Below are 16,970 nucleotides of genomic sequence, written 5' to 3'. Positions count from 1 at the left end.
GCGAAATCCCGCTTGATGCTGGCTGTAAAGTCCTCTTGTTTCTAACACATATACTAATCTATAGTTGACCATAGATTCGAGAACTTTACTCAAGCAGGTGGTCAACGATATGGGCCTGTAACTAGAGGGGTCACTAGGGTCTTTTCCTTCTTTAGGGATCGGTATAATTATAGCTTCCCGCCAACCATCAGGGTATTGTCCGGTCTCCCATATGCTGTTATATAATTTTAGTAGGTTTACCTTCCCGGTTATGTTCAAGTTTTTTAACATAGCATATGGGATTCCATCAACTCCTGGAGTTGTATTTTTGCATTTCTTTAAAACGTTTTCTAGTTCTTGCATGGTCAGCGGAGCGTTGTAGGATTCATCAATGGCGATTTCAAAGTCAAGTGGCTGCTGCTCCACGTCACCTTTTCGCCTTAGAAATTCTGCAGGGTAATTTTGTGAGCTGGACACTTGTGTAAAGTGCCCAGCCAATACTTCTGCTACTTCTTTTGGCTCGGTGACGACGACATCATTTCTTTTTAAAACTGGTATCGACGGATGTTTGCAACCACCAGAGAGGGCTCTTATCTTACTCCACACCTCCTTAAGGGTCGACGATGTAGAAATCGTCGACACGTATGAGGCGAGAGTTTCCTTTTTTAGATGTCTTATTAAACGCCTCTCCCTGGCTCTTAATCTTTTAAAGCTAATTAAATTTTCTTCCGTCGGATACCTTTTAAATCTATTAAAGGCCTGCTTTTTTGCTGCGTTGGCAGCCTTACATTCCGGGGTCCACCAGGGAACGGGAAGTCTTGCGACTTTCCCGCCAATCCTAGGAATGGTACCTTCGGCTGCTTGCACCAACGAATTTGTAAACCTTTTTGCATTAAGGGTGGCATCCCCTGTAAGGGGTGGAGTCACCACATTTTGTGCATAAGCAGGCCAATTTGCATTTTTGATGTCGTATCTCCAGGGTATCTCAAAGGGCGCCCTGGAGATGGAGCTTGATAGTAAGATTGGGAAGTGGTCACTGTGATATAGTTCATCTAGTGTGGTCCATCTTAAGCGAACTGCAATGGAGGGAGTAGCAACACTCAGGTCAATTGCACTAAAGCCTCCCGAGTGTGCGTTAAAATGTGTAGCGTCACCACTGTTGAGGAGCATCAGATTAGAATTGTCTATAATCTCCTCAAGAGCTCTACCTCGTGCATCAGTTCTAGCTGAACCCCATAAAGTGTTGTGAGAGTTAAAGTCTCCCATCAGCAACACTGGGGCAGGCAGCTGCGAGAGTAGATTCTCCAGATCACTTCTTCGCCAGAATATATCTGGCAAGTAAATACTGGTTAATGTGATCTGCAGTGGTGTAGACAGGCGCACGGCAACAGCTTGCAAATTAGTTTGGAGGGGTAGCCGCTGGCTGGGTATATTGTCCCGTATACAGACGGCTACTCCGCCGCGCGCCCTCCCACCTGGGGCAGGTTGCACCTCTTTGCTGAATACTTTGTATCCGGGGATTCGAATGGAATGCCCCGGTCTAATCTTAGTTTCCTGGAGGCACAACCCAAATGGTCGGTGTTCCGCCACCATTCGGCGTAACCCTTCCACATTACTCATATAGCCCCGCATATTCCATTGCATGATAGACTCACACATTTTGATAGTTCCATGTGACCACACGTGGCAGGTTGATACTACATACATACATTGTGCTTACTAAGTTTTGAATGTTAACATACATGGATGCTGAAGAGAAAATCATGATCACTTGTCTAATCAGTGGCACACTTGTCTCGAGGCTTGCCTTTAGGCCAGCCCTTTTTTCTTCTTCTTGGGGGGTGGTCGGAAATGTTACCACCCTCCGATTCAGAGGCCTCAATATCTGTCCCCATTAGCTGCCATTGCTGCTTGGGGGAATGAGCAATTTGGTCGGAAGACATTTGCTCTTTACTAGGTTTAATGCTCTTCCCCCTTATACCTACTGGATAAGGAGGTGGCATCTTCAGGCTTAAGCGCTTCCTCCTGGTAGAGTATTCAGGTGGACTTACCACCTTCCACTCCCCTTCGGAGGAAGGCTTAGTTTTACCTAAACCACCTGGTTGTTGTACCACCTTTGAGTCACTTCCACTAGTAGTGGGAGTGATCGATGGTAGCCTTTTGGCTACCGATGCCCCCTGAGGGGCGTTTTGTTTTGGTGGTGGGATTTCTCCCACCTTTATAATGGTCCCCTTTAAAGTAGGGGAGGAAGTATGTGGTGGGATTTCTCCCAAATCAGTAATAGCTCCCCTTGAGGCCGGGGAGGGGCCATTTTTTAAATGCCCCTGTGGTTTCGCAGGGGTTGAAAAATTGTGTGCCACTGTTAGGGGTGTCCTCATTTTATCTGCATATGATATTTCTTTCGTTACATAAGATCTGCTTTCAACAATTGCTCTTGCCTCATGGTAGGGCAATTGCTGTATTGTTTTCACTTTTTGAATTTCCTTCTCTTTTATTAAAATCGGACACCCCGAGGATCTGGCATTATGGTCTCCGCCACAGTTAACGCATTTTATTGGTGGAGTGCATTCGCCCTCATGTTTCGGCTTTCCACACACGCACACCGCTTCGGTAGCCTTGCATTTCATTGATGTGTGTCCGAATCTCTGGCATTGAAAACATCTCATAGGAGATGGGACATAAGGGCGTACTTTCAATTTGTAGAAAGCAGCTTCTACCATTTGTGGCGGTCTCGGGCGGTCGAATGTGAGGACAAGGGAGGCGGTATCCACTAAGGAACCATCCTGCCTCCGCTTGATCCTCCTCACCTCTATTACGCCCTGATCGGCCAGACCCTCTTTTATGTCTTCTAGCTCGCTGTTTAAAAAATCCGGACAAGTGATCACTCCCTGAGAAGTGTTTAGACGCTTGTGAGGACCCGCTTCTACTTCAGCATCCATGTACTTCTGTAAATTCAAAATGGCCCTTATTTGGGAGCGGTTATCCGCTTCAACACAAATGGAGCCATCGCCCAGCTTTCTAATACTTTTGGTTTTGCCAAGTGCACTTTTCAAAAACTTGTGTATTTTAAAGGAACATTCGTTGGAGAATGAACCTTCTTTCTTCCTAAGTACAAAAAACCTTCCCCAATTATCTGCCTCAAAATCAACAAATTTAAAAATTTCGTTACCTCTATGGTTGCCGCCCTTGGCTTTCTTCCTTGGCGGGGAAGAAGGGCAAAAGGGTTGCAAAGTAACCTGCATCCCCGTCGTTGAAAAGTCCATTGAGTTGTCCTGGTCCATGCCGTGTCGAGATCCTGAAAAAGAAATTTGGTTGATATGGGATGGGGGATTGGGCAAAGGATTAGTAGGAGGGTTTTCGGTTGGATTGGAGATTGGGTGAGGGATAAGGAAATTTGGTGTAGGATTAGGGTTGAGGGTAGGGATAAATGGTGGGCTAGGCCCTGAATTAATATGTATATCCATGATAGACATATTGAATTCATCGAAGTACGTGGTCCCGCCTCCTCGGACGCTCAAGTGGACCCGGTTACTATCCGGGTAGACCATCGCACTTCGACATAGACCGGTGCCGCGAAAGACAACGTTCCGGTACCAGGTACCGACCCGTGCCCCCGCGACCCCCTTCCTACCCCTAGGAACCTGTCTGAGACAGGGTTCCCTAGCCGATTTCCTGAAGTAGGGGTATCCTCCAGGTGGAGCTCTCGGGTGAAGCCGAGGCCAAAGACATGTGTTGGGATAAGAAGCCCGCAGGTCAACGTCTCCCTCAATGCCCAGGATCCTCTTTTCCACCCTAGCCCCAAAGCCTCGCCACGGCACGCGAGGGAGAGATATTTATACTCTGACTCTCGACGAGTGCGTGTCCTTGTTCGTGCAGTGTGTGTAGTCGTCTGTATAGTGTGAATGTTAAGGTGTAAATGAGTGTGTCTGGTGGGGAGCTCGAGTTTACCTGTGGGTTCGCTAAACCCAAGTAGCTGCATACATCAACTACCTCTGCAGGTCCTAAGTGTAGTGTGTGAGTGTTATGGGGTGTCAGTGTAAGTGTTGAAATGTTGTTAGACTAGGATACCCGCAGGGACGCCAAATTCCCTGAAGAAGTGGCTAGTCCACTTCCCCCTACGGGGCACTATCTTTTTTTTTTCTTAATTATTTAAGACCCGCCAACAACTGAGATTTTGGCGCCCGGAGTTTTTTTTTTTTTTCAGTGAACTGAGGATATAATGAAAGTATTGCTTACTCCAAATATTAAGAAAATCTGTAAAAAGTTAAGATATAACTGTGGAGAATAGACAAAAAGGAAAATCTATCCAAAAGGTTCAAAAATCTCTTTAACAAAAAGTTACATTTTTAAAAGTTAAATATAAAGGTTGATTAAATGCTAAAAGGTATACAAATCAGCAAGTACCCATCATTTCATTCATACTTCATTGATGTCATTTAACCAGTTAAGCGTGTTTGACGTTGTGAAAAATATAGAATTGCCATTAACTATAAAAACTTGAAACTTTAATTAAAAAAAAAAATAAGAATATTATTTGGTGGGATGTTTCCTTTATCTTACCAATAGAACTGCCAAGTATTTCATACGGAGAGAGTGGAGGGAGTCAGCCAAATGATAAGTGGTTGGTACATGTTTGGTCTCCGCATTAGAGATTGGGAATTACACACACAAATAGAAGCTCTCAACCCTTGTGCAATGCCATTTTTACCTTAGATAGAGGTTCAGACCTCAGTACGAGCATGATTTCATTTTGCACAGAATTCAAAGCTCTTTTCTTTCTTGTAAAAGCTCTTGCGCCTCTAGTTAACTAGAGCAATGCATACGTGAAGCGGTGCAAGATTTTGAAAGAGCACAGAATGCTCTGTAATCTCAAGCCCCAGAAATTGCAGAAAAAGTGCTTGCAGTGACTATTACGATGTTGTAAACGTTTGGTTGTTTTGCCCTGCGTTCGTCGTGTACATACGCCATTGTCTGATTTTAATTCCGCACACTGTGGGGGGATTTTTTTAAAACTAAATACCACGCTTAACTGGTTAAGTAATTTTACTGTATCTGTTAACTTTTCATTAATAATTTTTTAGATTTATTTATGGATATCACAGACCATTGTGCTGGCCATTTCATTCACAATAATTTTTTGTTATAATCTGTTAATCGAAGAATGATCTTAAACCGATGATAAAAAATAAATAAACAAAATCATTGAAATATGTTGGTGTAAGCATTTTTTAAATAAGTTTTTGAAATCTTTAGCCTCATAATTACTTTTATTTTTTATAACGTTTTTCTTTTTAATCTGTGATTAATAGTTTGATTATTATACATAAATAGATATTACAGTCAGTCTAAGTTAAATGGTGAGCTGCTTGAACAAATATTTTGTACATGAAAATAGCCAACATCTGTGACATCTAATTAATTCTAAAAAAATATTAATGAAAAGTTAATACAGTAAAATTACTCGAATGATATCAATGAAGTATTAATGAAATGTTAATTGCTGATTTGTATACCTTTTAGCGTTTAATCGACCATAATACTTAACTTTTTAAGCTGTTAAGGTTTTTGTTAAGGAGATAATGAATAACACAATAACAGTAACAGTAGTATCACAGGGTGAATCCATAAGATATTTACTTTATTAGAAGAAACTAGGACAGCAGAGTTTACCTACACGATTATTAACGTCCATTGTTTCTAGTAGGGCAGAGCGTTCGATCGAGTGGCCTTGGAGCGGAGCTGGCCAGCACGCCAATCTGTGGCTCCATCTGGCCTGTGGCAATCAAACACTGCTGAGACAGGTCGAATAGTTCATCTCTCCCACTTGTAGCTCATAGCCGTTTAAAATTATTTCTTTAATTACTAATATTTTTACTTTGCAGAAATTTGTTTTATCGCATTGACCAGCTTTACTCTAACATTTTTGATTTCTACAACTGAGTACATTTTAAAATGTTAAATCTATTATAGATTAACACTCCTTTTAAAAACCGAACTTAAGTACCTTCTACAAAAAGAGCATTTATGGGAATATGTACATGGCATTCGCTAAGAAGGGTAAATCTCTTTGGACCGCAACCAAGAAACTTCTCTCCTATAAAACAGTACCCTCTCCTCTTCGTAGTGAAGATGGCTATTGGGCTTCAACTGATGAAAAAAAGGTATCTCATCTAGACCGACATGATCCTGCGTTTCCTGCTTCAATCCAGCAAGACTTAACACTCCTCTTTCAATCTCTCTACCAAATAAACCATCCTCTCCTTCAAAAGTAATGTTTATAAACAAACATCTTCCTCCCAAAAAATAGAACTCCTGGTTTCGATCTAATTACATCCAATATCCTTCGTTTCGTCACAAAGGAAGCTGCGGTATTCCTGACTGCAATTTAAAACTCTGTCCTTCGCACCACTTACATTTAACATTCATGTTTTAATTTATTTGGCCAATAGGAGATGAAAAACAGAAAATTAACAAATTTACGAAGTAATTACAATAATATTTTAAAAAATCGAAAGCTTTTAATTAAACTTGTACATTATGTGAATATGTTTGATTTAAAACTCCAGTAGGCATTGGCTACGTCCACTTTCTTTTAACCTTTTTCTATTTTCTTAACTTTCCCTTTTATAGAAAAGTTATTTTCCTGTTTTATAAACTAGTTTTTCCGGAAATATTATGACGACATAATCCTATTTTCTCTTATTGCTACAATATTCTGACTTATTGCACAATCTGATATTGCCAAGGAAGAAAAAAAGACTCAGCAAAGGTTGTAGGAACTTAATCTTTAAGTTAGGATACTTTTTTTTGCCACAAGGGATGCGTAAAAGAAGCCTTCTGCAATTTTTTTGTTTTCAAGATGTATTCACTCATAAGCATAGTGAATATCAGTATCATCAGAGCTCTGTTGGATCTAAAAACGAGCGTAACAATACCGAAAATTTGACGATTGGCAAAGTAACTTTTACGCGAGCAAAAGAAAGTCACAAATAGTAACTTAAAATTTTACGAATTTGCTCGGATTGGCTCATAAATTGAAAAGATATGTAATGATAAGCTAACTATAAGAGATAGAAAAGTCTGAAGAGGCTAGCATTAAAACTACATTACAACATTAATAACTGTTAACATTTTAGGTACATAAGCACTCTGTTATTGATTTTATCTGTTTTATTTCTACCTTTTTAATCCAAACTGAGTGGTAATTTATTTGAATATTATTAATATTTATTTTCAGGTTTATTAATTCTGACAAATTAATATATTTATTGTATGTTAACGGATTAGTTGTTCGTTCAAAATTACCTTGATTTATTGGCCCTCATAAAATAATACTGTTGATTATTTCTTGCTGTTAAATATTTAAAAACTGATGATTTAATATATCGAAATTCTGTAACAGGCTATTTTATATTCAAGTCAAACGGCCTTTAATATTTTGTATTATTGTTACATTAGTAAGTGCTTTCTGACGATTTGGGTCTCCCGATTGTATGGTTACCTCTAATATTGTTACATTAGCTTATAATAATGGGTTGGCAACTAAGTCATTGCGGATTTTGTCAATAGATGGTTTTAGCACATTCTTTTGTTTTGTTTACGTGATCAAAGCATCTAAGCTAGATGGTTTTTTTGTTGTTAGGACTTTCGCCTTTAATTTAGTAAAAAAAAATTTATCGATAAGTCATTTAGTTTCCTTTTTATCCAATTTAAAAATGGAAGAACAAGACGCGCATTTCAGACAAATTTTGTTATATTGTTTCCGAAAAGGCCAGAACGCATCGCAAGCACATAAGACGTTATGTGCCGTATATGGTCATGAAGACTTGAAAGAAAGGCAGTGTCAAAATTGGTTTGCCTAATTTCTTTCTGGTGATTTTTCGCTGAAAAGTGCGCAACGATCTGGCTGTCCAGTTGAAGTTGATGAGACCCATATCAAGACTATTTTTGATTCAGATCGTCATAGCACAACTCGTGAGATTGCAGAGAAGCTCAATGTATCGCGTACATGCATTAAAAAAAAAATTAAAACCACTTGGCTACGTCAAGAAACACGATTTATGGATCCCTCATCAGCTTAAGGAAATTCATTTGACGCAACGCATTAGCGTCTGCGATTCGCTTCTGAAACACAACGAAATTGATCCATTTCCGAAACGACTGATTACTAGCGACGAAAAGAGATTAGTTTACAACAAGGTTAATCCGAAAAGGTCGTGCATGATGCAAAATGAACCAGCCCAGACGTCACCAAAAGCTGAGATTCAACAAAAAAAGATTATGCTGTCAGTTTGTTGAGATTATGAAGGAATTCTGCACTTTGAACTTTTACCAAGAAACCAAACGATTAATTCAAGCGTCTACGTTGAACAACTCGCCAAACTGAGCGATGAAGTTCAAGAAAAGCGGCCAGAATTAGCAAACCGTAAGGGTGTTGTTTTCCAGCATGATAACGCAAAGCCCCACACATCTTTGGTCACCCACCAAAGATTATTGGAACTAGGTTTGGATGTGTTGTCACATCCACCATATAGCCCAGACCTTGCGCCTTCAGATTACCATTTATTTCGTTCCATGCAGATCTCCTTAAATCGTAAAATTTTTAATGATGCTGATGATGTAAAATCACAATTAATTCGTTTTTTGCTGGCAAAAATCAGAAGTTTTCTGAACATGGAATTATGACACTGCCTGAAATATGGCAAAAGGTCATCGACAAAAACGAAAAATGCTTAATTGAATAAAGTTATATTTTTAAGCGAAAATTTTGAATTTTCCTTCTAATTTAAAATCCGCAATCACTTAGTTGCCAACCCAATATTTAATATCTTTAAATGTTGTGAAGACAACGAATTAATATCTTAAAATATTAATTATTCGATTTTAAGTTGTTTTCCACCACCTGTCTTCTTACATCATACACCTATCCCACCAGCCGACCATGTGCGGTACCTTGGAATGTACCTAGACAAGAGACTTACCTGGAACCCCCATACGAGACTTAAACGTACCGAACTAAACAAACGATACAAACTTCTAGCCAGACTACTCGACAAACGCTCAAAACTCTCACTACAGAACGAACGACGACTCTATACAGCTCTTCTCACACCAATATGGGCCTTACGGACTCGAACTTTACGGGACAGCTAAAAAATCCAACATCAATAGACTGCAAACACTCCAATCCAAAATACTACGCCGCATAGTAGACGCTCCATTCTATGTTAGCAACCACACTATACATACAGATCTCCAAATTCCACTCATCTCCGAACTTGCCAAAATTCGATATAAAAATTTTCACCAAAAACTCTCACTTCATCCCAACCCTTTAGCTGCAAACTTATCTTCAACTACAGCTACCCTCCAATCCTCGAAGTCGCCGTTGGCCCCGTGACCAACTGGGTGACTAATGGCGGCCATCACTGGATGACCGTCATTCACGTCTGCCACGCTATTCATGTACACTTATCGCATTTACTTATTGTACCTTGCAGGTACAGGTGTAAAATACATTAAAAGGATAAATAAATTTTAAAAAAAGTTGAATTTAAGAAGTATAAAATTGTTGCATTCTTTTATACTTTACCTCCTTATATTCTTATACTTGACTATACTTCACTGCATTGACTCAATCTTTGAATAGAACCGTTCTTTTTCTACCCAAAAGTCAAATAGTAGTGCTAACCATTCTATTTTTTTAGTTTTATTTCATTTATATTTATTTTTTCGAAGCTTATATTTCAAATATGCAATCAAAAGAGCTGTTATTTTTAGTAAAATGATCTGCCTTTAATTTTTCTGAGTTAACGCTGAAACTCTAATAGTAAATGTGAGGAAATTGAGCTTTTATAAGTGTTACCAATATACAAGAGCTCTGCCAGAGAGACCCATTAGGTTGTATACCAGAATTTTTTGCTCCAAATATGTGGAAACAACCGCACGTTTTATCCTGATCACAAAAAAGTTGATTGTATTAATGAACACCAAAATACACGGATCTACAATTATACAATAATTTGCGACTTTTAGTCAATATTAAAGAGTTGGCTATTAATTGATTAGTACTTTTACACTAGGAACGGAAATAATTATGATGTGCGAACATGAAATCCACCAATTATTTTTATATTTACACAACACGCAATAAATATTAGCACTAATAGCAACACTTTAAATAAAACTGACTAAAATATTGTGAACATTATCATTTAGGTTATATTCTTACGTCAAAATTATAGAATATTATTCTTTTTTACTTTCTTCGTAAAAGTAAGCATTGCAATCGAGCTAGTGATCAATTTTTAGGTTTCACTAGAAATAAACCTGGAGTTATTTAACACGAAACATTTAATTAGCATGAAATAGTGTTATAATTATAATGAAGCTTCAGAAGGCTGTGATCCTACACAAAATAAATTTAGGAAAAATAATAATAACTAACTATATTGTGTTAATAAAACTTTGATTAAAAAACAAAATCTATTTGTAGTACGAATAAATTAACACTGCATTGCCAATCTGAAGTCAATTTGACTCCAAAAAAAAGTAGGAATGGTCTCTTGTTTCCCCACATCTCATAGCTATCCCGAAATGCTCTTAGATATGCTATCCCCACTCTCTCACCATTTGATAGTCACGAGCTGCAGACAGTGGAATTCTTAGTTTCTTTTTGCAGATTAGTTTACTTGAATCATGAGTCATTTTGACTCCAGATTGGCATTACACGTAAATATAACGGAGTCATTTCGACTCCTGATTGGTAATATAAGTAGATTTTCTGTTATTAACTTGACTCTAGATTATTGCCTAAATGCTTATTTGATAAATTTACATAATTTTCATAGAAAGTATCAAGGCACAAAAAAAAAGCCTCTTTCTAGAATTGATTTTCTGTCCGAATTGCAGCAAAAACTTGTAGCGAATTTGGTAATTTCCGATCCGTGTTAACAGCGCACAGTAATTGAGAAAATAGTGAATGTAATTAAAAAAAATGAAAAAGCCCCTGATCAGAAGGCAGCCAATCAGGTTTCTAGAAAATACTGAAATTACTGCGATTCTAAGTTGAAGTTAATTCCTTCTGCGTGAAATGTTAAAGCCGATTTGTGGACAAAATTTGTTTTTTCGTTCTTAATTCCTATCCTTTCTCATCCTTTAATGCAAATGTTATTATTAAAATTGAAATCAATGTAAAAAAAGATAAAAATAAATAATGGAGTCAATGTGACTCCACATTGGCAATAACTGACTAAGTTCGAGCATTGGCAATGCAGTGTTAAGACTGTAAAATTCAAGAATCGCAGCAAAGGATTGCGCTTTATGCTTTATGTAGCTTTCGGCTTCGTTCAGGAGTTGTGGAATATAATCATACTGCCATTTTGAAATGAAAAACTCTCATGAACTTAAATGAACGGTTGGTTACTGCTAGACAGTTCGATTACCAATCCTGGACAAGCTGATCATGTATTTTTTTACCAGCTTCTAATCACTAGATCACCATGCTCTAAAGACAATTTATTTTGGAGTCCAGCCTTTATCGCTTGCCATCCACTTGCTTCAACAATTTTGCTCTCTCGTTCAGGTTGGAATTATGCATATTTCAACATTAGGATATCCCAAGTTTTTCGCTATGCAGGTAAGCTTGTTTCGTTCGTGCCAGGAGAGCACCTGAGTTACTTGGTAATTTATTTAAATTGGTAATTACATACGTCTTCAGCTACAGGAAAAGATTTTTAATGGGCAAGTCCTTCGTTGATGTTTCCGTTCGCACAATATTGCCGTAACCAATCTTCTTATCAAATGATTTTTAAGGGTTCTGTGCCCGATAATGGGAGAGTTTCATCTTGAAAACCTTCTTTGGCGAGCATGTCTTTATTACCCTCTCTTGTCGTAAATGAGCTTTCACCATGAGGACATGATATCTAGAACGAATCGCCTTTTTTATACATCCTATACAAGTGCTCCTGGTTTGTTCAAACTATTGACCAATTGTATCTGATTTTACTAAAACAACATATTGACACTTTAGCCGTCCAATGCAGTGCATTTTATGCAATGCTTTTAAGATGGCAAATTGTTTCTGCTTGATTATTGCTTTAATGTTCTTCAAGGCGTTAGCTCTCTTCTGCCAGCTAGTTTTCTCTGATTAAATGCACTACAAAGATGCATCACATCCGATTATTTAATTGTCTTCCATCAGCAAATATCAAAACCTTATTCTCTGTCTTCTGATATCTGTAACCATCTACTGAGCCAACATCTCTTCCGGGTACACCCAGCTCTAGAGAGTCAAACTGATTTCTGTATTATTATTTGCCATTTTTCATCCAAATACTTCGTGTTTCATCTATATACGTAAGTGGTAGAGATAGTAGTGGTCAGCAGAATTAAAAATGAAGGTTCCCATAATTTATTTGGTTTAGTTGCCTGGATGGAGCCAAACAATAAACTTTTTAACAAAATCAGCTGATCAGAAGTATAATTATTACATCTAAACTTTTAGACAAGAAGTAAGTTCAATAAACGAACTTGTTATTTATTTTTTCTTTTTAAAAAATTCCCGTTATACATTCAATTTAGCTGAAAGGAATATAAAGCAATGAATTAATTAACTGCTTAAGCAAACAATAAGCTCAACTGTTTATAACTGAATTTATTTTTGTTCAATTTATGATTCTACATCAAAGGAAATGCGCTAAATCAGTGAGTGGGTGTCGAGCGTGAGTTAAATTATAAAAATGAAACAATATTTCGTATTTAAAATGGTGTAGGCTGCCTTTCTAGGTTTCCTTTCGAGTTACCTTACAGCTGCTTTGCTCTAGTTTGTCAACAGTTCTAGCCTTCTACATTTATGTTTTTTTTTTTTTTAAATTTACTCGTTATTTCTCTTTTCTAGGATTTTATTGCTTCTGTAAATTACATTTTGTTCTCTGCTTGTGCTCCTAGTTTTTAAAACAACTGATTCCATTCTATATATTTAGTCAAATAAGAATAGCAAAAGCTTATTGGCTATTAAGATTTCTCTTGAATGATGTTTCGGATATCGGTGTGTGGAAATATAAATTTGCCATTTTTATTCAGTTGAGCCACAAATTAAACAAAAAAAAACAAAAAATGAATATACAGGATGACCAGAGTTATATGCTCCACCCACTTTTTTTTAAAAACGGCGGGAAATTTTGAAAAAATAAAAAACACGTATTTAATCATTTTTGGTCTAGTTTATTTTCAGTGATTGACCCATTTTTTTAAACCCTTGTATCTCGAGATACAGCATCCAACTTTTTTTTTTTAAATGGAACGTTATATTTTTTGTTGCATATTTTTATAGTATTTGAGCTCCTTTAAAAAAAAAAAAAATTTAAATCGGTTAGGTTTTTCAAAAGTTATGGTAATTTAAAATATGAAAAACAAATTTCAGTTTAATCTCTCTACAAAGCTCTGTTTGTAGCAGAACTTATGGTGGCAAAGTTAAGACCTAGGCAGGCTAGAGTTATTCCACTTTCCAGATCTTGGACTGAAGCCACGGGATTAAGGTTACAGTACTCTTTATTTTTTAGATATCCCCACAAAAAAGTAGTCCATTGGGGTTAAGTCCGGAGATCGAAGTGGCCATTGGAAGGGACTATAAAGTTCTTAGGAACTTTTCATGGAAATTTCTGCCCAGGTAACCTTGAACAACTCTCGCATTATGTGCCGGGCAACCATTTTGTTGAAAATATAGATCTAGCCGACGTTGTATAGATGAACATTTTCAAGCAGAACTGGCAAAATGTCTCTTATAAAAAAGTTAGATACCTTGCACCAGTTAAGTTCTCTCTGTAGAAGTATGGACCGATTAGTTGATTTCCTAAAACTCCACACCAAACGTTTATAGAAAAAAACAACCTGAACGTCGAATTACTCTAGCCAGCCTAGATCTTGACTTCGCCACCATAAGTGCTGCTACAAGCAAAACGTAGGAGTCCAGAGTTTTGGCTTACCTATCCGTTGATTGTGCCCAGTTTGAACAGATTCTTTAAAAAAAAATAACGTAATTTTGTCAGTAAACTGAAATTTGTTTTTCATATTTTAAATTACCATAACTTTCGAAAAACCTAATCGATTTCAAAAATTATTTTTTTGTTTTTTTAGAAGCTCAAATACTATTGAAATATGCAACAAAAAATATAACGTTCCATTTGAAAAACAAAAGTTGGATGCTGTATCTCGAGATACAGGGGTTTAAAAAAATGGGTCAATCATTGAAAATAAACTAGACTAAAAATGATTAAATACGTGTTTTTTTATTTTTTCGAAATTTCCCGCCGTTAAAAAACGGTGGAGCATATAACTTTGGTCACCCTGTATATAATATCTTCGCGTCAAGAAATTATTTTTAAAGAAATATTTAATAACTATTTTTCTTACAGTAATAGCAGCTTCCTTTCTGTATAGGGAATAAAGTAAAAGATATACGTATATTTTTAAATAGGCGAACATGCACGCAACAGATTTCAACTTTAGATATGGAGCTTTGAATAATATTAAGATAGCACCTTCAAGGTAACTCTGTTGAACCAGTAATATTAATGTTACTAAATAATTCTACCATTCTCTTAAAAATAAAAAAATATTAATCGATACAAGTAATTCACAAAAAGGCCGCTCCTTGTTGAACTCAAATATCTCTCTACACAGTGTACGTACACAGTAATTTTCATTCATAAAAAGACAGGATTCTTAAGAGCTCTTCTTTAGCAAAAGAATTAACTAATTAATAAAAATTAACTGGGTTCTTTAAACCATTAAGCGAAAGGCAAGAATCTATTTAATGGAAATAATTATCTGAATAAATAAATCGAAGATACTTAATGTCTATTTGATTACCATACATAATATATGTAATTATGTATTTGAGTTTATGAAAGCAATAAATAATTATTTTCCAATTAAAGATCGTTACCATTTTTATATGAATAAGTATTATTCCCCCTTACTGTCACTCTATCTATCTCATTCATTTTCAACTTGAATTAAAGCAATATAAAATTAATAAAAAGTTTAATTATTCCATTAAATATGAATGGATAGATTTGTAAAAAAAAATGCTTATATGAATGAATTTGGCAATATTAATACCATGAATACATTTTGTAAGGTAAATAACCTGTGCATTATGAACGTGTTTATAAATGGAGACTTTTACTATAAATTTTTATACTTTTACAGGTGAATTTGACCGTCAAATATTCATGCTCGTGATGATTCATCCATTCAGTACGAAATTATTTATTTATATTTACAGCCATATAAGAGTAAAGCATTTTGGTCACGTTTATGTGTTCTGACCTTAATTGATCACTATTCTACGTTTCTATCATTGCACAGTTGCGGCGAAAATTCTCTATTTATTTGTTCACTATTCTCTCGAATAGTGGCTGGGTTTGGTCCTTTATCACTTTCGGATTGGAGAAACAAGTGGCCGTAACTTCCGCAGTTAGATGACTGAACAGTCTCTTTAGATCAGTGGTTCCTAACCTGTGGTCCGCGGACCATTTAACATTTTTAAAATAATAATATATTTAGAGGGAAGGGATTAGCTATGAGGTTAGCATACTGGACTCCCACGCGGAGGTCCCGGGTTCGAATCCAGCAGCTGACCCTTAGATTTTCTCTTCCTAGGAGCTTCTTACAGCTCACTGTCCGGTGATGGACAGTGTTGTCTGTAACGAGAGAACACTGTCCGGAGGCCGGCAGTGCACTGGAAAAAGCTCCGGGCGCTAATGACCTCAGCTGTTGATGCGCCAAAAAAAAAAAAAAAAAAAAAAATAATATATTTATTTGACATGCGTCCGCGTGTGCGGCGATGGCGCTGTGAGAGGGACGTCCAGCGAGCTTAGAGCGCCTAAAAACAAGTCCAGGAGTCGACTAAAAAGTAAATGATGATGTGCGTGTAGCTTTAAACTATCTCATCAATCCCAGGATTACCCCATCTTGTTAAGAAAATGCAAGCTCCAAAAGCACATTAATATAACTGAAAACATAATCACAATGTTAATTGAAGTTTATTTTTAAATTCTAAAAGTAGTTTATTGTAATATTGAACCTGTGGTCCCTGCTAACAAAAAATTATTAAACTGGTCCCTAGAGATAAAAAGGTTAGGATCCTTCATCCTTTAGATGAACAAGAGCATGCTACACGTATAATGTTACCAAGATCTTAAGTATTAGGTTGGAAAAGTAGCCATTCGTCGATCGTTCATGGTCTATCCTAGTTCGAAATTCGAGTTTCAATTGTGTCCTAGAAGAAGTTCGGTAACCTGAGTAGAGCACATCAGCTAGCATTTTACAGGCAAGTTAGTTTAAAATTCAGTTCGGCATTAAAGCCAGAACATGAAGCTTTTTCCATGCCTTTTTGCTAAGCTTAACCCCTTCATGAGCACTCGAGATAGTTGATGTTGCCGTCATGGCCATTCCAACTTACGATATGAGGCCCTTTCACCTCCCATTTTTAAGTTTGTAAATTAAATGAGAGACAATAAAATACATCATTACTGTGATATATATCAATATGGTAAATGAAACATGTTGTTATTGGTAGTACTAACCTTTATAAAAAATGTGGCATGGATTATAAATATTGATGTTGATTGAATATTGTTCTTGAGGCCCTAGGCTATAGGAAAATCCGGCTCTGTGTTGCCCTTATCAGGTCTTTCGTTGACTCACTGAAGGAGCACCTTAATTAACCTTTTCAATTCCTCCACGGAATCCGCAACATCATACAAAAGATGATTGAAGTTAGGAAGAATCTCAAATTTTAAGTATGAAGTAATTCCAGTAATTCTCATTTTGTAGATGATTTTGCAAAATCAGCCAAAATCAGTACTCTTTTAGCGAAGTGGTTTCATTTTTGTAGCTACCTCTCCATTTATAACACTTTTTGTTTCGGAAAAAATTATTAAATTAAAATAATTCTATTGGTAAATGTTTATTAAATTATAGGC

General features: G+C 36.8%; 1 long non-coding RNA gene across 1 annotated transcript in view; it reads left to right on the top strand.

Annotated features, from left to right (window-relative positions):
- The window catches only part of LOC141455374 (uncharacterized), an 80,285-nt gene that overhangs the window by 30,227 nt on the left and 33,088 nt on the right, over positions 1-16,970 (top strand). The gene's annotated exons all lie outside the window — the stretch shown is intronic.

The sequence above is a fragment of the Rhodnius prolixus genome, unplaced genomic scaffold, assembly GCF_049639745.1.
Source record: "Rhodnius prolixus isolate KJV_2025 unplaced genomic scaffold, Rpr scaffold_4, whole genome shotgun sequence".
Classification (NCBI taxonomy): domain Eukaryota; kingdom Metazoa; phylum Arthropoda; class Insecta; order Hemiptera; family Reduviidae; genus Rhodnius; species Rhodnius prolixus.
Note: the sequence above shows the minus strand (reverse complement) of the source record. Positions and strands in the feature narration are given on the sequence as shown.